This window comes from Hemiscyllium ocellatum, chromosome 34 (assembly GCF_020745735.1).
Source record: "Hemiscyllium ocellatum isolate sHemOce1 chromosome 34, sHemOce1.pat.X.cur, whole genome shotgun sequence".
NCBI classification, from domain to species: Eukaryota; Metazoa; Chordata; class Chondrichthyes; order Orectolobiformes; family Hemiscylliidae; genus Hemiscyllium; species Hemiscyllium ocellatum.
The window spans coordinates 13637111-13654883 of NC_083434.1; the positions used below are offsets into that span (position 1 = coordinate 13637111).

At 43.9% G+C, this 17773-nt stretch overlaps 1 protein-coding gene across 2 annotated transcripts in view; it reads left to right on the forward strand.

Moving 5' to 3' along the window:
• The window catches only part of cdkal1 (CDK5 regulatory subunit associated protein 1-like 1), a 581619-nt gene that overhangs the window by 267389 nt on the left and 296457 nt on the right, over positions 1–17773 (forward strand). The window lies entirely within an intron of this gene.

The window sequence follows — 17773 nt, forward strand, 5'->3', positions numbered from 1 at the left end:
CACTCTGACACATCTTGCAGCGTCCACCTTGACAGGGTTGTATGGAGTTGTCCTGAGAGCCGGGCAGTTTGCTACAAACAATGGTCTGTTTGAGGTTTGGCGGTTGTTTAAAGTAACTCTTGAATTTCGAACATTGCCTCTTTTACAAAACATATAAAGTAAATAGGAGGAAAAAAAATCTGATTTCACATCATTTGACCACGTCTCTAAACGTAAAGTTTGAGATTGCACTGTTTATCTCAGAATTTTCAAAACATAGTGGTGTAGCTGAATCAGTTGTTTATTTCTGTATGCCAAAGATTTCTCTGAGCAATTCCTGACATTTTCAACTTTTTTTGTGGTTCTAGCTGATGTGTGATGTGGCTTTTTGATAGATAAATAACTGCATCAAAATAGAAATGAAAACGTGAACTGCAAGAATTAAGGAAGATGGCAACAAGACCTGTCAGTTAAGAGCAAGATAGCCTTGAATATTTTTTTGAAGATATGCTGGAGTTTGACGCAATTCATTTGAACAGCCTAATTTTTACTTTCTCTTTCTCTGCCATCTCTTCAAACTGGTCATTGAAAAGTTGTTGCACTTGATTCATTAGAATGACGTACAATCCCATTAATGCTCCATGTAAAGTAGATGTATCAAGCCATAGATTTGCCATTATCTTGGCCAGAATGCTGAATATTGTCATGCTGCCTGCCCAAGACTTTTAATTCTATCTGCTTTAGCTGTAAACCTTGATTGGTGTACATGAGAATCATCAAGCTGTTACTTATAACAAATGTCCTTCAGATTTTCTATCAAGCTATTTAATTTCTTTTTGTAAAAATTAGTGAAACAAACAGCATACAGCAAGCTTTATAAATTTAAAAAAAAATTGCAGTCTAATTAATACGAAATATATTTCTTTTCACCATGTATGTTAATAGTGAGGTTTAATATTTATGACAGTTAAAATGCAGTCAAGGCACAGTCCAACTTTGTACAGTATTGATGAAATGTGGGGAAGCATAAGAATTAAATGGATATGTGGGGTAAATGGATTAAGTCATTAGCTTTGATGAATGGCCAACATCTCTGATTAGATTGTAGAATATAAGATGTAAACTGTCCATGCTGCAACAAGGACATAGCTATTAGATCAATTAGCTGTGAGGCTACAGGTGACTTAGAGTAATATTTTGCTTACTCAGTCCCTCAGTAAATGGTTTTGAAATGTTCAGGAGGCAGAAGAAATTTTAACTGGTCATAGCACTGAAGACCGCATTGAAAACACTTTGCAAGGGAGGCCAATCTAAAGATGTGGATGTATTGATATTATATGGTGAGGAAAGGGAAGTATTTGTGTTGGGAGGAATTGCTAGATCTGCACTAGAGCCTAAACTTACATCAGCTTGTAGAGATGTCACAGCAGAAGATAGAGTGCCTATTCACATTAAGAAGTCAGCATAAAAAGAAAGAATTTATATTTGACCATCTAAGGTGCCTATTTGTTTTGTTCAAAACCTTTCTTGAGTTTTAAAACATCATTTATCACCCGTAGTCTTAATAATAAATAGCAGTATTTCAGCAAATCCAGTGTGTAAGATGAAAGCTATTGGTTTTCTCATGTCTTATTCTCAGTGCTCTGATAAAAGTTATTTTATTCTTCACACCGGTATTCCATTGTCAAAAAAAACGACTTCATCTCGACTAATCTCTTACTTGTTTCTTTAGTCTGGTTAAGTAATAGTTAGTCACAGCTGTGCAACATTAGCTGGTTACTAATTTAGCTTTTCTACAAAGTTGATAATCTTATGTAATATGACAACAAAAACTCACATTAGCCTGCTTATTGTGAAGAAGAGCAAGAGTAGGCCACTTAGCCCTTCGAGGATGCTCCGCCATTCAGTAAGATCATGGCTGATATGATTTTAATCTTGCCTCTATGTTGTTGCATATCCCGTAGCATTTCCTCGGTAATGTAATTGTAATGAGTTCCTGCGTCCCTTTCACCTCCTGATTTACAGCTAGTTGTGGGATGTTACTTGTATCCTCTCTAGATTCAGAGCAAATATTTGTGACATTAATTTGTGCCATGACATAGCACTGTACTGTAACTTATGTATTATGTCCAATAAAACATAGTACAGTTGTAAAGTATTTTTGAAGTAATGCCCTATTTATGACATTTTAGTGAATGATCCCAAAATGCTGGCTACTTCCAAACCTGTGCTGCAGTCTACAAATGTAGAATGCTAACACAGTAAGTTTCAGAGCAATACCAAGTTAAAAACATGTACGAAATGGGCTTCTGGGTTATGATAAGTTTATCTGCATAATAAACAAATAGCTCATATTCAGGAAGTTGTTGATAAAGAAAGTCATGGTCCAGAAACTGTTGGAACCCTCATGCATATATTGAACAGTGAAAGTAGTCTTGTATTAAATACAATGAGTGTGTACCATCAACTGATTTCTCAATAAGGATATTCAAAAAAGGGAGATGAGTTAGCTGTAGCATTTCAAATATGAATTTAAATGTTGGAATGAACTCATTAAGATGTGGAAAGAATTTCTTGCTTGTACCGATAGATTCAAACAAAGCACATGTATCATCTTGTTATGGACCAGAGCAAACCCCCTCCAAGTATATCAAGAAGATAGTCTAACTTTCATTTTATTTAAAGGCAAGTGTAAGGTGCTGTGTTCCAGATGTGATTTGGTTAGTCAAATGTCAAAATTTGATTGATTCACTACTAGGCTTTAAGCAAGACATACTTCACTATTACAACCCAGTCAAAATACAAACAGAAGAGAAGAGTTGGCTTAACTCTATCAAAATACTTAAAACAATATATGTTATTTAACTACAAATAATCAACTGTTCCAAGACAGCAGCAACCCATGAACTACCCTTGGTGAAGGCAAATTCAGCAAAACAGATTTTCCTCACATTTATCTCCAGTCTGAAAGAAACAGTCTCGCAGCAGAAAGAGAATTGAAGGCTTTTGCTGCAGCAGAGAGAGAATTGAAGGCTTTTGCTGCAGCAGAGAGAGAGAGAGTGCTGTATCTATCAGCTTCAACTCCAAAACCCTAACTGAAAGCAAAATCTAAAATCCTGGTCTATGTGAGTCTGACTCCACCCACTCATGCTTCTTTTGTCTAACTTAAAAAAATATATAATGGAGCTCAAAGCTATTTACCTCTTGCTTCTGAATCAGACATGTCTTCGTCGTCGTGTCAATACCCCTCTTCAAGCGAAACAAGGCAAAACATGTCTTAAAGAGCACAGCATCATCACACCGCCCCACTTAGGAAACAAAAAGCAATATACAAAGATGGCTTCGTTTTCAAAGAATTTAATCTCATGCTATTAATACTCTCTCTCTACATATATTACACTAAACCTATGTATGCAAACATTCAATACAGCAGTCCATCTCCGTTGTTTCTTCTGCCACTGACCATCACTGCCTTCCTTCATCAAAGTCATGATAAAGTGTTGGCAATTACAGTGTCTCATCCTGCCACATAATTTTCACATTGAATGGCTGTTACAATAAGCTCCATCTAAACAATTGGGTAGTTTATGCTTAAATTTTGTCACAGTCATCAAGGAATTATAATTAGTATGTACAGTGTCTCAGATATGTTACTGGTAGCATACATATCAAAATGTTGCAACACCAAGCGCAAGGTCCCTTTTTGCTGGTAGAATATTTCTTTTGATGAATATTCAACTTTTGGGAGAAATACTCAGTCGGTCTTTGGCTCCTCTCGTCATTTTTAAGAGTACAGCACCAACACTCAGATGGATAGCTATCTTGAATGGTTTTGTGTAATTAGGCATTGCGAACACCAGAGCAGTGGTCAACATAGTTTTCAGGCTGTTAAATGCCTTCTGAAACTCCTCTGTTCACTGAGGTTTTCTGCACTTCTTCAGAAGATGTCAATAGACCAATCACATCGCTAAAATTTAAAATTTTCAATAATGGTCATTCAGTCCTAGGAATCGTAATACTTCTGCCTTCATCAATGGTATGGGAACTCCCCAATAACCTTTGTTTCCACATCCTGGGGGATCATCTGTCCAAATCCAATGACATAGCTGAGGAATGTGACTTGGGCTTTTGTGGACCCTCTCTTAGCCAAGTTTATCACCATGCCTATCTTCTGAAGTTGATCGAAGAATTCTGCAATATGCACCAAATGTTCCTTCCACGTGTGACTTAAAAATCACAATTGTCTATGTACACCACACAATTGGGTAATCCCAAAATGACCTTATTGGTTAGTCTTTGAAATGTGGCTAATGCATTCTTCATACTAAATGGCATGACTTTAAACTGAAAAAGTTCATTCAGTGTCACCAAAGCCAAACTTTTCTTCGCTGTTTCAGATAAAGGTACCCGCCAGTATTCTCTAAGTAAGTCCAGCTTAGAAATGAGTTGAAAAGTGTGGCGCTGGAAAAGCACAGCAGGTCAGGCAGTATCTGAGGAGCAGGAAAATCGACGTTTCAGGCATAAGCCCTTCATCAGAACATTCTCCTGTTCGTCAGACGCTGCCTGACCTGTTGTAGTGTTACAGCACCATTCTCTTCGAATCTGATCTCCAGCCTTTGCAGTCCTCACTTTCGAGGAGAAAGTGAGGTCTGCAGATGCTGGAGATCAGAGCTGAAAATGTGTTGCTGGAAAAGCGCAGCAGGTCAGACAGCATCCAAGAAATAGGAAATTCGACGTTTCGGGCATAAGCCCTTCATCAGGAATCTGATGAAGGGCTTAGGCCCAAAACGTCGAATTTCCTATTCCTTGGATGCTGCCTGACCTGCTGCGCTTTTCCAGCAACACATTTTCAGTCCTCACTTTCTCCTTGCTTTTCCCACCTTCTCAGTGCAGTCTTCTAAATATGGAATAGGATGTGTAATGGATTTCGAAAATACATTGACTTTGCAAAAGTCCACATGTAATCATTGGGTTCCGTCTGGTTTTGGCACCATCTGTTTGAATGTGCTCCATTTGCTGCAACTCACTTTAATAATGTCATCTCTGAAGATACTTTCAATCTTTTTCTCAAACTATGCCAATTTTAGAGGACTAAGCCTATAAAAGATGTTGCTTAATTGGAGCAGCATTTCCTATATCTACATCATGCAGAATTAGTTTCATACTTCCCAGCTTATTCTGACATATATCTTCATGTGATTGTAGTAACTCAGCTTACTTTGATTTCCCTCTGGAAGGTAACTCAAAAATTTATCCCAATTTTTGAGAACTTCCTCTTTGTCAAATTTAATTTGCGGAATGTCAAATTCAGAATCATGTGAACTTGGTTGTTCACTGTGTTATAACAAATAACAGATTCTCCTTTTGCTTTCCTTCCCTATCAAAATACTGTTTGAGCATATTTACATTGCACCCTAAGTTTTTCTTCTATCTGGTATTCTTATAAAATAGTTCACCTCTCTCAATTTCCTTTGGATTTGATAAGATCCACTAAACTTTGCCTTTAAAGGTTCATCTACCACTGATGTTTTTGCTAGTGAAGATAATATTTTAGTATTACTATCAATTTTTGATCTCTTCTCTGCTCCCTGTATCATCACATGCTTTTAATTGCTGCCTAACCAACTCACCCACCGTATTTAAACTCTCCCTAAAACGTGACACATAGTCCAAATATTTAGTCTCTGACTCATTATTTTTTTCCTTAATTAGTTTCTCTGGTCGTCTCTCCTCATGTCCAAAAACTAATTCAAATGGGCTGAATTTAGTGGATTCCTTAGGTGCACCCCTATTAGCAAAAAGGACAGATGGATTTCCTTTATCCCATTTATCTTGATATAGACCCTCAGCATGGTTTTTAATGTTTGATGCCACTGTTCTAATGCTCCCTGCAATTCTGAATGATATGCTGTTGATTTATATTGTTTTACTTCTAAGCTATCCATAATATCCTTAAATGATTTTGATGTAAAATCAAGAGGTTGCTGTTCAAATGTAATAAAACTAAGATAGTGTAGATGTTAGAAGTATAAAACAAAATCACAAAATGTTGAATAAACTCACTACATGTGAAAGAGAAATGGAATTAATGTTTTGCTTCAGAATGACTTCTTCAGACCATACTTTGCTGTTTGAGTTGATCGCCCACAACCATGTGAAGCTGCAGTATTACAATATCTTGTTATTAACCTTTTTCTCCTATTCACTCATGAGATGTGTGTGTTGCTGGCTGGTCAGCATTTAATACCTGTCCCAAGTTATCTTTGAGTATGTGGTGATGAGCTGCATTCTTGAACTGCTGCAGTCCATGTGTTGTGGGTGGAGCCATTGGGGAGTTAATTTCATGATTTTGACCCAGAAGCAGTGAAGGAACAACGATATACTTTGAAGTCAAAATGAGGAGTGGAGGGAAACTTGCATGTAATGGAGGTTGCATGCCTCTGCTGCCTTTGTTTTTCTAGATGGAAGTGGTAGTGGGTTTGGATAGTACTCCCTAAGGATATTTGTCATATTTCTACAGTGCATTTAATAGATGCTACATGCTGCTGCTACTGAGCATCAGTAGGGGAGTGAGTGGATGCATGTAGGTATGGTTCCATTCAAGAGGGCTGCTTTGAACTGAATGGTGTCAAGTTTCTTGAGTGTTGTTGGAGCTGCAGTCATCCATGTAAGTGGAGAGGATTCCATCACACTCCTGACTTGTGCCTTGTAGATGATCGACAGGTTTTAGTCAGTCAGGAGGTTAGTTACTCCAGTATTCCGAGCCTCTGGCCTCTTTTAGGCACTCTATTTTCTGGCTAGTGGTAACACCCAGGATTTTGAATGGGGATTCATATATGGTAACACTATTGAATGTGAAAGGATGATGGTGAGATTGTCTCTTACTGGAGATGGTCATTGTCTGGCATTTGTGTGGGGTGCATGTTAATTGCCATTTCTTCAGCCCAAGCCTGGATATTTTCCATGTTTTGTTGCTTTTTAACCATAGACAGTATCTATGGAGTTGTGGATGGTGTCCAACATGGACATTCATCAACGGACATATCAGTTCTGACCTTATGATGAAGGAAATGTCATTGATAAAGCAGCTAAAGGTTGAGCCGAGGACATTATCCTGAGGAACTCCTCAGAAACTCCTCCGCCGTGTGGGCGGCACGGTGGCACAGTGGTTAGCACTGCTGCCTCACAGCACCTGTAGACCCGGGTTCAATTCCCGACTCAGGTGACTGACTGTGTGGAGTTTGCACGTTCTCCCCGTGTCTGCGTGGGTTTCCTCCGGGTGCTCCGGTTTCCTCCCACAGTCCAAAGATGTGCAGGTCAGGTGAATTGGCCAAGCTAAATTGCCCGTAGTGTTAGGTAAGGGGTAAATGTAGGGGTATGGGTGGGTTGCGCTTCGGCGGGTCGGTGTGGACTTGTTGGGCCGAAGGGCCTGTTTCCACACTGTAAGTCTAATCTAAATGTCCTTGAGCTGAAATGACTGACTTCTAGCAATGACGACCATTTTCCTTTGTGCCAGGTATTACTCCAACTCACAGTGAGTTTGCCCATTGATTCCTGTTTTGCTAGCGCTCCTTGATGCTACACTCAACCCTTGATGTCATGCACACCTCACCTCTGAAATTCAGCTCTTTAGTAAATGTCTAGACCACAGCTGGAATGAGGTAGTTGTGTGCTCTGTTTTATCAAACTGGACATCAGTGAGCAGCTTGTTCGCAGATGCTGTTTGAGAGCACTGTTGATGGCCCCTTCCATCACTTTATTGATGATCAAAAATAGGTTGATGGGGCTGTAACTGGTAATTGATGGGATTGGATTTGTCTTGCTTTTTGAGTACAGGATATGCCTGGGCATTGTCAAATGGATGCCAGTGTTATACTGGAACAAATTGTCAAGGGGTGCAACAAGGTCTGGAGCATAAGTCTTAAGTGCTGTTGCTGAAAAGGTTTCAGGAACTATAGCCTTTGTAGTATCTAGTGCCTTCAGCTGTTCCTGGATATCACCTGGAGTGAATCAAAGTGGCTAGAGACTGGCATCTGTGATGCTGGAGCCACTAGAGGAGGCCACAATGGATAATCTATTTAGCACTTCAGGCAATGGTTTCATTGTCATCGCCAGATTCTTAAATACAGATGTTTTATCCCATGCTGAGTTTTGAATCCAGGTCCCCAGAACCTTAGCTAAGTTTCTGGATTAACAGTCTGGTGGTAATACCACTGAACCATCAGTTCCCAGGCATAAATTAAAATCAGGTAGCCGATGTGAGGTAGCAGTATGGAAGAGAACGATACACACCCAGGTGCCAAAAAATAATCAGGCTTGTGCATCCCAGTGATTGATTTTTAAAAGCCTGATAACTCTTAGTTACTATCACTCAACAGTTTTGCCATTCAAAAAGAATTTTTACAGCTCTTTCTTTAATACGTCAACATTTGTTGTGATTTTCCTTATTTATTCATGTAAGATGTAATGTAGTGATTGTAAAGAGGTTAGCCAGGTCAACATAATAGAATATGAGTTCCCTGGTTGGACCAGATTAACAACCAAAATCAGGGTGCCCAGGCTGACAGATACAGACAGGAGTGTCAGGAGTTCTGTTCAATTTGAGAGCTGGCCCTGAGGGAGCCAGACCAATGTCAAATACTATACACATGTAAGTAAAAGGTCATGATGTGAAGATGCTGGTGTTGGACTGGGGTGAACAAAGTTAAAAATCACACAACACCAGGTTATAGTCCAACAGGTTAATCTGGAGTCACTAGTTTTTGAAGTGCTTCTTCTTCAGATGGAACACACCTTGACTTAACAGCAATCTAGGTTTGTTAAATATATCATTTCAGTTTCATGACAGTGTAATCTTTTGTTATAAGTTCTGTGTCTTATGATCCTGCTCCACAGTTACCTGATGAAGGAGCAGCGCTGCGAAAGCTAGTGCTTCCAAATAGTCCTTTTGGACTATAACCTGGTGTTGTGTGATTTTTATCTTTGTCCACCCCTGTTCAATATTGGCTGCTGCACATCATGACTTGTATTCGTGGAGAAAAAGTGCTCATGATTCTTCTTTAGAATTAAAGCATGTACCAAAGAAGCATCATTGAACTTGAAACACTGATTTTGTTTCCCTCTTCACAAATGCTGCCAGACTTTATGAATTTCATAGTACAAATGGTCCAATGGGCTGAGGAGTGGCAGATGGAGTTTAATTTAGATAAATGAGACGTTCTGCATTTTGGAAAAGCAAATCTTAGCAGGAATTATACACTTAATGGTAAAGTCCTGGGGAGTGTTACTGAACAAAGAGACCTTGGAGTGCAGGTTCATTATTCCTTGAAAGTAGAGTCACAGGTAGGTAAGGTAGTGAAGAAGGCATTTGGCATGCTTTCCTTCATTGGTCAGAGGATTGAGTACAGGATGTTGGTTAGGCCACGTTTGGAATATTGTGTGCAGTTCTGCTGTCCTTCCTATCGGAAGGATGTTCTGAAACCTAAAAGGGTTCAGAAAAGATTTACAAGGATGTTGCCAGGTTTGGAGGATTTGAGCTAAAGAGAGAGGCTGAATAGGCTGGGGCTGTTTTCCCCGGAGCATCGGAGGCTGAGGGGTGACTTTATAGAGGTTTATAAAATCATGAGGCGCATGGATAGGATAAATGGACAAAGTCTTTTCCCTGAGGTCGGGGAGTCTAGAACTAGAGGGCATAAGTTTAGGATAAGAGGGGAAAGATGTAAAAGGGACCTAAGGGGAAACTTTTTCACTCAGAGGGTGGAGCATGTATGGAATGAGCTGCTAAAGGAAGTGGTGGAGGCTGGTACAATTGTAGCCTTTAAAAGGCATCTGGATGGGTATATGAATAGGAAGGGTCGGAGGGATATGGGCCAAATGCTGGCATATGGGAGTAGATTAGGTTAGAACACCCGGTTGGGATGGACAAGTTGGACCAAAGGGTCTGTTTCCAAGCTGTATGTCTCTGTAACTCAGAGTTTGTCTAGCAATTTGAATTTATTTGAAGGGGTCTAAGAACTACTAAACAGCAATTTTTCTTTGTATTGGACACACCCATTTTAAACTTTATAACTGTCTTGGTCTTGTTTGAAGTCACGTTTGATTATTTTTCTCAGAGTCAATGACTAATAAAATTTTGCTTTCTTTCACTCAAGACCACATAGTGATTGGCTCCTTAATCATGATTAGTATTATATTTTAATTGAAATGTGATTTAGCTGTATGCTGAAAAATAAATTTAAATATTTCTTGCAGCTGACTGAGCAACTTAGAGGAGCTGATTCATGCTGCTTACCTGATCATAATGTAGGTCCCAAATCCACGCTGCAGTGAGATTTTTTCGCTAATCATTTGAATATAAAATTATTGTAAGTTATAGTGTAATACTCCATCGAAAGCCTGGCAGCAAACTTTGGTGTAATAAAGGCAGGAATCATATGTTTCCTGTTGACTGTAAAGTACAGGCCACTCTATTTTTGCCAGTATATTATTCTTACTCTATTTTTATGTGATTGTTCTAGCATTAATTGCGAATCCTCTTGCTAATTTGTTTGCAAGCACCATTGCTAGATGAGTCACAGGTCTTCTCCCTGATTTACTTATGAACATTTGACATCAGAATGCATTGTCAGTGAGTTAGCTCAGTTTGATTAGATTACCAACAGTATGGTGATAGGCCCTTTGGCCCAACAAGGTAAAAACAATGACTGCAGATGCTGGAAACCAGAATCTGGATTAGTGGTGCTGGAAGAGCACCGCAGTTCAGGCAGCATCCAAGGAGCAGTAAAATCGACGTTTCGGGCAGTGAGCCTGAAGCGTGGAGAGATAAGCTAGAGGTGGGTCGGGGTGGGGAGAAAGTAGCATAGAGTACAATGGGTGCAGAGGAAATGACCTGGGAGTTGCAGTGGGAGAGGGACTCCCTGAGATTCACCACTAATCCAGAATCTGGTTTCCAGCATCTGCAGCCATTGTTTTTACCTCATTGATTTTAACCCCCACCCCATCCCTTCCTTTTATCTGACTTTCCCAATTGCAATATCCATGTGCAATATTTTAAGGAAAAAACAGGGGTTCTGAAAACATTCTTATGATGGCCAGTTTCACTCCCAGTCATTGTTAGACTCAGTAGGGAACAGCACTGTAATTTATGATGGTGCTATTGTATTTTTTACTTTAGGTAAAGAAGTTTGTTAATTGTTCTGACCTATTTAATCAATCTTCATGCACATTTTTTTAAGATCGTATTAGGTTATTAATTCTTCTGCTGATATTCTCATAGACGTTGAGGAGTTCTTGCTAGTTGATGATTTACTGTTCCAGCTGTTTCCTCTTTGATTTGATTTAATATAATGCCCCAGCTCAACAGGGGGCTTCCAATCCCCACCTAGTTCAGTTTAGCAATTTAGTGTTGTTTTCAGCAGGTCAGGAGTTTATATAAAATTTTTATTCTTCCCTTACTGAAGACCTAATAATGTAAGGGTAATTTTCCATTATGATTCCCACCCAAATAAAGGTGAAAATAGTTCACTGTTCAGATGGAAATATTATGATGATGATTGTAGGAAGATGACAAAACAATTGACGTGTATATCTGGGTATAATTTTAAAAACTTATTGGGAAGTCAGTTTCAACAAATGCTGATGACTAGACCTCAGTTTCCATTGGCAAGATTGTGTGTGAGAATTAGTTGTTTTTAATGTTTGTTTTTAAGTGTCTTTTTTTTTAAAAGTCTATAAAATTGGCATTTTGAAAACTGGCTGACTTAATAATTAATTAATAGTCATTCCAGTGTTTAGCATTGTTTCAAACCTTCAGTTAAACTGCCCATGGTAGCATGAGAGAGCAGTGATGTATGTCACTTTGTGTACTTCGGTCAAAAATCAAACGGCACCAGGTTATAGTCCAACAGGTTTATTTGAAATTGCAAGCTTTCGGAGTGCTGCTCCTTCATCAGGCATGGTATGATGGGGAGGTATAAGGCACAGTGTTCAGAAGCAAAAAGTTAACAAATTCAAACCACCTGCCCAAGTTGAATCCTTTAATGAGTTTGGAGATAAAATGCTGATTAAAATGCAAAATGTAGATTCCTTTCACGTCTTTGCCCTGAGATAATTAAAGGTTTTATCAATATACAACAGGTAGTATCTCAGGTCAAACATGCATTTCAGGAATGAGGTCCCACTTCGAATCTGTCTGTGCTTTAAGCTGAGGTGTGGGATATAGAAAAAAGAATCTTGAATGAAATACTTCCTCACACACACACCCCCCACCCCCTCACACACGCACACCTTCACTCTCTCTCTCTGTCTCTATCTCTCTTGCGCGCGCACCGCTCATACTCACTTTCTCTCTGGCATACACACGCACCCTCCTCACTCTCACTTTCTCTCTCTCTCTCTCTCTCTAGCATGTGCACCCCCTCACACTCTCTCGCACACGCACACACCCCCTCACTCTCACACTGTCTTTCTCTCTCTCTCTCTCTCTCTCTCGCGTGTGTGCGCGCGCCCCTCACTCTCTTGCGCGCGCACCCCCCACTGTCTCTCTCGCACGTGCACACCCAGTCACTCTCGATGTCACTTTCTCTCTTGCATGTGCGCATGCACCCCCTCACTTTACTGCGCACCCCTTGCTCTCACGCGCGTGCACATCCCCCTCGCACTCTCTCTCATGCGCACACACCCCCTCACTCTCACACTCTCTCGTGCATGTGCAACCCCTCACTCTCACTCTTGCGAGCGCATCCCCTCACTCTTTCATGCAGGCAGCCACTCAAATCTCTCCTGTCCGTGCACACTGCTCACTCTCTTGCACGTACACACCCTCACTCACTCTCTCTTCGTCTGTCTCTCTCACTCGCGCACACCCCTCACACACTCTCTCTCGCGCGCGCACACCCTCACCCTCACTCTCACTCTTGTGCACCCCGCTCACTTCCATTCTCGCATGAAACCACCTCACTCTTGCGCGCACCCACCTCACTCTCACTCGGTCATGAAAGAGAGTGAGGGTGAGCAGAGTACACATGCAACAGTGCGAGTGAGGGGGTGTGTGTGTGAGAGTGGGAGGGTGCGCGTGAGAGAGCAAGAGTGCGAGTGAGGGAGGCGCGTGCATGCACGAGTGTGAGGGAGGGAGGAGGCGGTTGTGTGTGCGAGAGAGAGGGCGCGGTTGTGTGAGAGAGAGTGGGGGCAGTTGTGTGAGAGAGAGGGTGGTTGTGAGAGAGAGGGAGGGGTGGTTGTGTGAGAGAGAGAAGGGGCGATTATGAGTGAGTGGGGGAGGCGGTTGTGTGTGTATGTGAGAGAGAGGGAGCATTTGTGTGTGTATGTGAGAGAGGGAGTGGTTGTGTGTGAGGGGGGAGTGTGTGTGTGAGAGAGAGCGTGCGGTTATATGTGTGTGAGAGAGAGAGCGCGGTTGTGTGTGTGACAGAGCGGGGGCGGTTATGTGTGTGTGAGAGAGAGAGGGGTGGGGGGAGGCGGTTGTGTGAGTGAGAGAGAGGGGCGGTTGTGTGAGTGAGAGAGAGGGGCGGTTGTATGTGAGAGAGAGGGGGCGGTTGTATGTGAGAGAGAGGGGGCGGTTGTGTGTGTGTGAGAGAGGGGCGGTTGTGTGTGTGTGTGAGAGAGGGGCGGTTGTGTGTGTGTGTGAGGAGGGCGGTTGTGTGTGTGTGTGTGTGTGTGTGTGTGTGAGAGAGAGAGGGCGAGGGGGCGGGTGTGTGTGAGGGGGCGGTTGTGTGTGACAGGGCGGTTGTGTGTGAGAGGGGGGGCAGTTGTGTGTGAGGGGGGGGCAGTTGTGTGTGAGGGGGGGGCAGTTGTGTGTGAGAGAGAGGGGGCGGTTGTGTGTGAGAGAGAGGGGGCGGTTGTGTGTGAGAGAGAGAGGGCGCGGTTATGTGTGTGTGTGTGAGAGAGGGGGTAGTTGTGTGTGTGAGAGAGACGAGGGCGGTTGTGTGTATGTGGAGGGAGACAAGGGTGATTGTGTGTGTGTGTGTGTGTGTCTGAGTGAGGAGCGGTTGTGTGTGAGAAAGGAGGCAGTTGTGTGTGCGAGAGAGAGAAGGCGCGGTTGTGTGTGTGTGTGAGAGAGGGGGTAGTTGTGTGTGTGAGAGAGGGGGTAGTTGTGTGTGTGAGAGAGAGGGGCGGTTGTGTGTGTGTGAGAGAGAGGGGCGGTTGTGTGTGTGTGAGAGAGGGGCGGTTGTGTGTGTGTGTGTGAGAGGGGGCGGTTGTGTGTGTGTGTGTGTTGGGGGGGGACGGGTGTGTGTGGGGGGACGGGTGTGTGTGGGGGGACGGGTGTGTGTGGGGGGACGGGTGTGTGTGACGGGGCGGTTGTGTGTGTGGGGGGAGGGAGGTTGTGTGTGATGTGGGGGCAGTTGTGTGTGAGAGAGAGAGGGCGCGGTTGTGTGTGAGAGAGAGAGAGGGCGCGGTTGTGTGTGTGTGTGTGAGAGAGGGGTAGTTGTGTGTGAGAGAGAGAGAGGGCGCGGTTGTGTGTGTGTGTGTGAGAGAGGGGTAGTTGTGTGTGTGAGAGAGAGAGGGCGCGGTTGTGTGTGTGTGTGTGTGAGAGAGGGGTAGTTGTGTGTGTGAGAGAGACGAGGGCGGTTGTGTGTATGTGGAGGGAGACAAGGGTGATTGAGTGTGTGTGTGTGTGTGTGTCTCTGAGTGAGGAGCGGTTGTGTGAGTGTGTGTGAGAACGGAGGCAGTTGTGTGTGTGAGAGACAGAGAGGGGGCGGTTGTGTGTGTGGGGGAGGCGCAGTTGTGTGTGAAGGGGGGGTGCAGTTGTGTATGAGAGAGAGAGGGCGCGGTTGTGTGTGTGAGAGAGAGAGAGCGCGGTTGTGTGTGAGAGAGAGAGAGAGATGGCGGTTGTGTGTGAGAGAGAGATGGGGCGGTTGTGTGTGAGAGAGAGATGGGGCGGTTGTGTGTGAGAGAGAGATGGGGCGGTTGTGTGTGAGAGAGAGGGGGCGGTTGTGTGTGAGAGAGAGGGGGCGGTTGTGTGTGAGAGAGAGGGGGCGGTTGTGTGTGAGAGAGAGTGGGGGCGGTTGTGTATGAGAGAGTGGGGGCGGTTGTGTATGAGAGAGTGGGGGTGCGGTTGTGTGTGTGAGAGAGAGGGGGCGGTTGTGTGTGAGAGAGAGGGGGGGCGGTTGTGTGTGAGAGAGAGAGGGGGCGGTTGTGTGTGTGTATGAGAGAGGGGGTAGTTGTGTGTGTGTGTGTGTGAGAGAGACGAGGGAGGTTGTGTGCATGTGGAGGGAGACGAGGGAGATTGAGTGTGTGTGTCTGAGTGAGGGGCGGTTGTGTGAATGTGTGTGAGAAAGGGGGCGGTTGTGTGTGTGAGAGACAGAGAGGGGGTGGTTGTGTGTGTGAGAGAGAGGGGTGTGGTTGTGTGTGTGAGGGGGGGGCAGTTGTGTGTGTGAGAGAGAGGGGAGCGGTTGTGTGTGTGAGAGAGAGAGACGAAGGCGGTTGTGTGCATGTGTAGGGAGAGGAGGGTGCTTGAGTGTGTGTGTGTGTGTGTCTGAGTGAGGGGCGGTTGTGTGAGTGTGTGTGAGAAAGGGGGTGGTTGTGTGTGCGTGAGAGGGGGGGTGGTTGTGTGTGAGTGAGAGAGGGGGGGTGGTTGTGTGTGAGTGAGAGAGGGGGGTGGTTGTGTGTGCGTGAGAGAAGGGGGGTGGTTGTGTGTCTGTATGTGTGTTAGAGAGTGGGCTGGGGGTGTGTGTGAGAGAGAGAGAGAGGAGGAGGGTGTGTGTGTAGGGGGGGGGAGATGGTGTGTGTGTGAGAGAGAGAGAGGGCCGTGGATTGTGTGGGGGAGAGAGAGAGAGGGAGTTTTGTTTGTGAGGAGGGTATTGTGTGTGAGCCAAGAGAGATAGAGAGGGGATTGAGAGTGTGTTTGGGAGAGAACTAGCGAGGAGATTATGCATATGTGTGTGGGGGTGAGATGGAATGGAGATTTTGTGTGTTTGTGAGACAGCCGTAGAGAGGGGATTGTGTGTGAGAGAGACAGACAGAGATAGGGGATTGTGTGTGTGTGATAGAGCCAGAGATAGGGGATTGTGTGTGTGTGTGACAGAGGCATGGAGCGGAGATTATGCGTGTGTGACAGAGATGGAGAGGGGATTGTGCTTGAGTGTGTATATGTGAGAGACAGAAGGGATTGAAAGATTCGATGTATCTGTGACAGAGAAGGGATTGTGTATGTGTGTGACAGAAGGCATTATGACTGTGTGTGTGCGATAGAGAGGGGATTGTGCATGTGAGACAGAATAGAGAGGGGATTGTGTGTGTGTGAGAGAGACAGAGGGAGGGCAATGTGTGTGTGTGGCAGATGAGGAGGGGATTGTGTTTGTGTGTGTGACAGAGATGGGGAGGGAATAGTGCATGCGTATGTGAGACAGACAGGGGAATGTGTGTACGTGGGATGGAGAGATAGTGTGGGGTGTGTGTGTGAGAGAGAGAGACAGAGGGCAATGTGTGTGAGAGCGGGGGGATTGTGTGTGTGTGTGAGTGTGTTTGTGTGTGTGTGACGGAGAGATAGAGGGGATTGTGCGTGTGAGACAGAGAGGAGATTGTGTGTGTGACTGAGATAGAGAGGGTTTGTACTTTTGTGTTTGACAGAGATTGAGAGGGGATTGTGTGCTTGTGAGACAGAGATTGAGAGGGCATTTGTGTGTGTGTGTGTGTGTGTGTATGACTGCGAGACAGAGGGCATTCTGTGTGTGACAGAGAGATAGGGAGGGGATTGTGTGTGAGACAGAGATAGGGAGGGGATTGTCTGTGTGTGTATATGTTTGTGACAGATAGGGAGGGGATTGTGTTTGTGTTTGTATGCATGAAAGGGAGGAGGGACTGTGTGTGAGAGAGGGAGGGTACAGGTGTTTGGGTGTGGATTTGAGAGAGGGTTTGTGTTTGTCTTTTTGAAAGTGTGGGTGTGTGTATGTGGGCGCATTTGAGAGAGGGAATGTGTGTGTGTGTGTGCATTCGCAAGAGAAGGATGCATGTGTGCCCATTTGCAAGAGTGGAGGTATGTGTGTGCGTTTGCAAGAAAATTTGTGTGGGCGTATTTTTCAAAGTGTGAGTGTTTGCAGCAAACTGCCCAACCTTCAGGACAATCGACCATCACGCCACACAGCCCTGACCTGGCAACCTCTGCAGAAGATATTAGATCATCTACATGGATACTACCATCACACATGGATACACCACCCACTACGTACACAGCAGTACTGGTGACACAGTCAGTGTTGCCTGTCTTATACGATGCCAGTAAGGTTACCCTGAAGCATGGTACCTTTGTGAGACCTTGCAGACACAATGATAATGGATGAGTGGCACCACACAACAAATGACAATGCAAAATCACTGAGCAGTGGCTGATAGCTAAATTCCCTACCCATGAGGAAGGTTTCAAGCGTGATCTTGGGTTCATATCACACTACGGGTAACCTGCCAGACTATATACTCCCAGACACTGACTCTCACACACAGACTCTCGCGCGCACAATTCTATAAACCCTCTCCCATACACAGACACACTCTCTCAAATACACATGTGCGCGCACACTCTCACATGCACATGCACACAGTCTCTCATGTGCACACACACGCTCTCTCGCGCGCACACACAAATGCACGCACTCTCGCACGCGCACACGCTGGGGGGATTATTTCATTCACAATTCGTTCGTGTCAAAAAAATTGAAACCAGACCTCTGCTTAAAACATAGATTTGAATTGTGTCGCACTCATACAGTGCATTGTCTAACCTGAGAAATCACCTCTTGTATGTTGATAAAACCTTTAATTATCTCAGGGCAAAGACTTGAAAGGA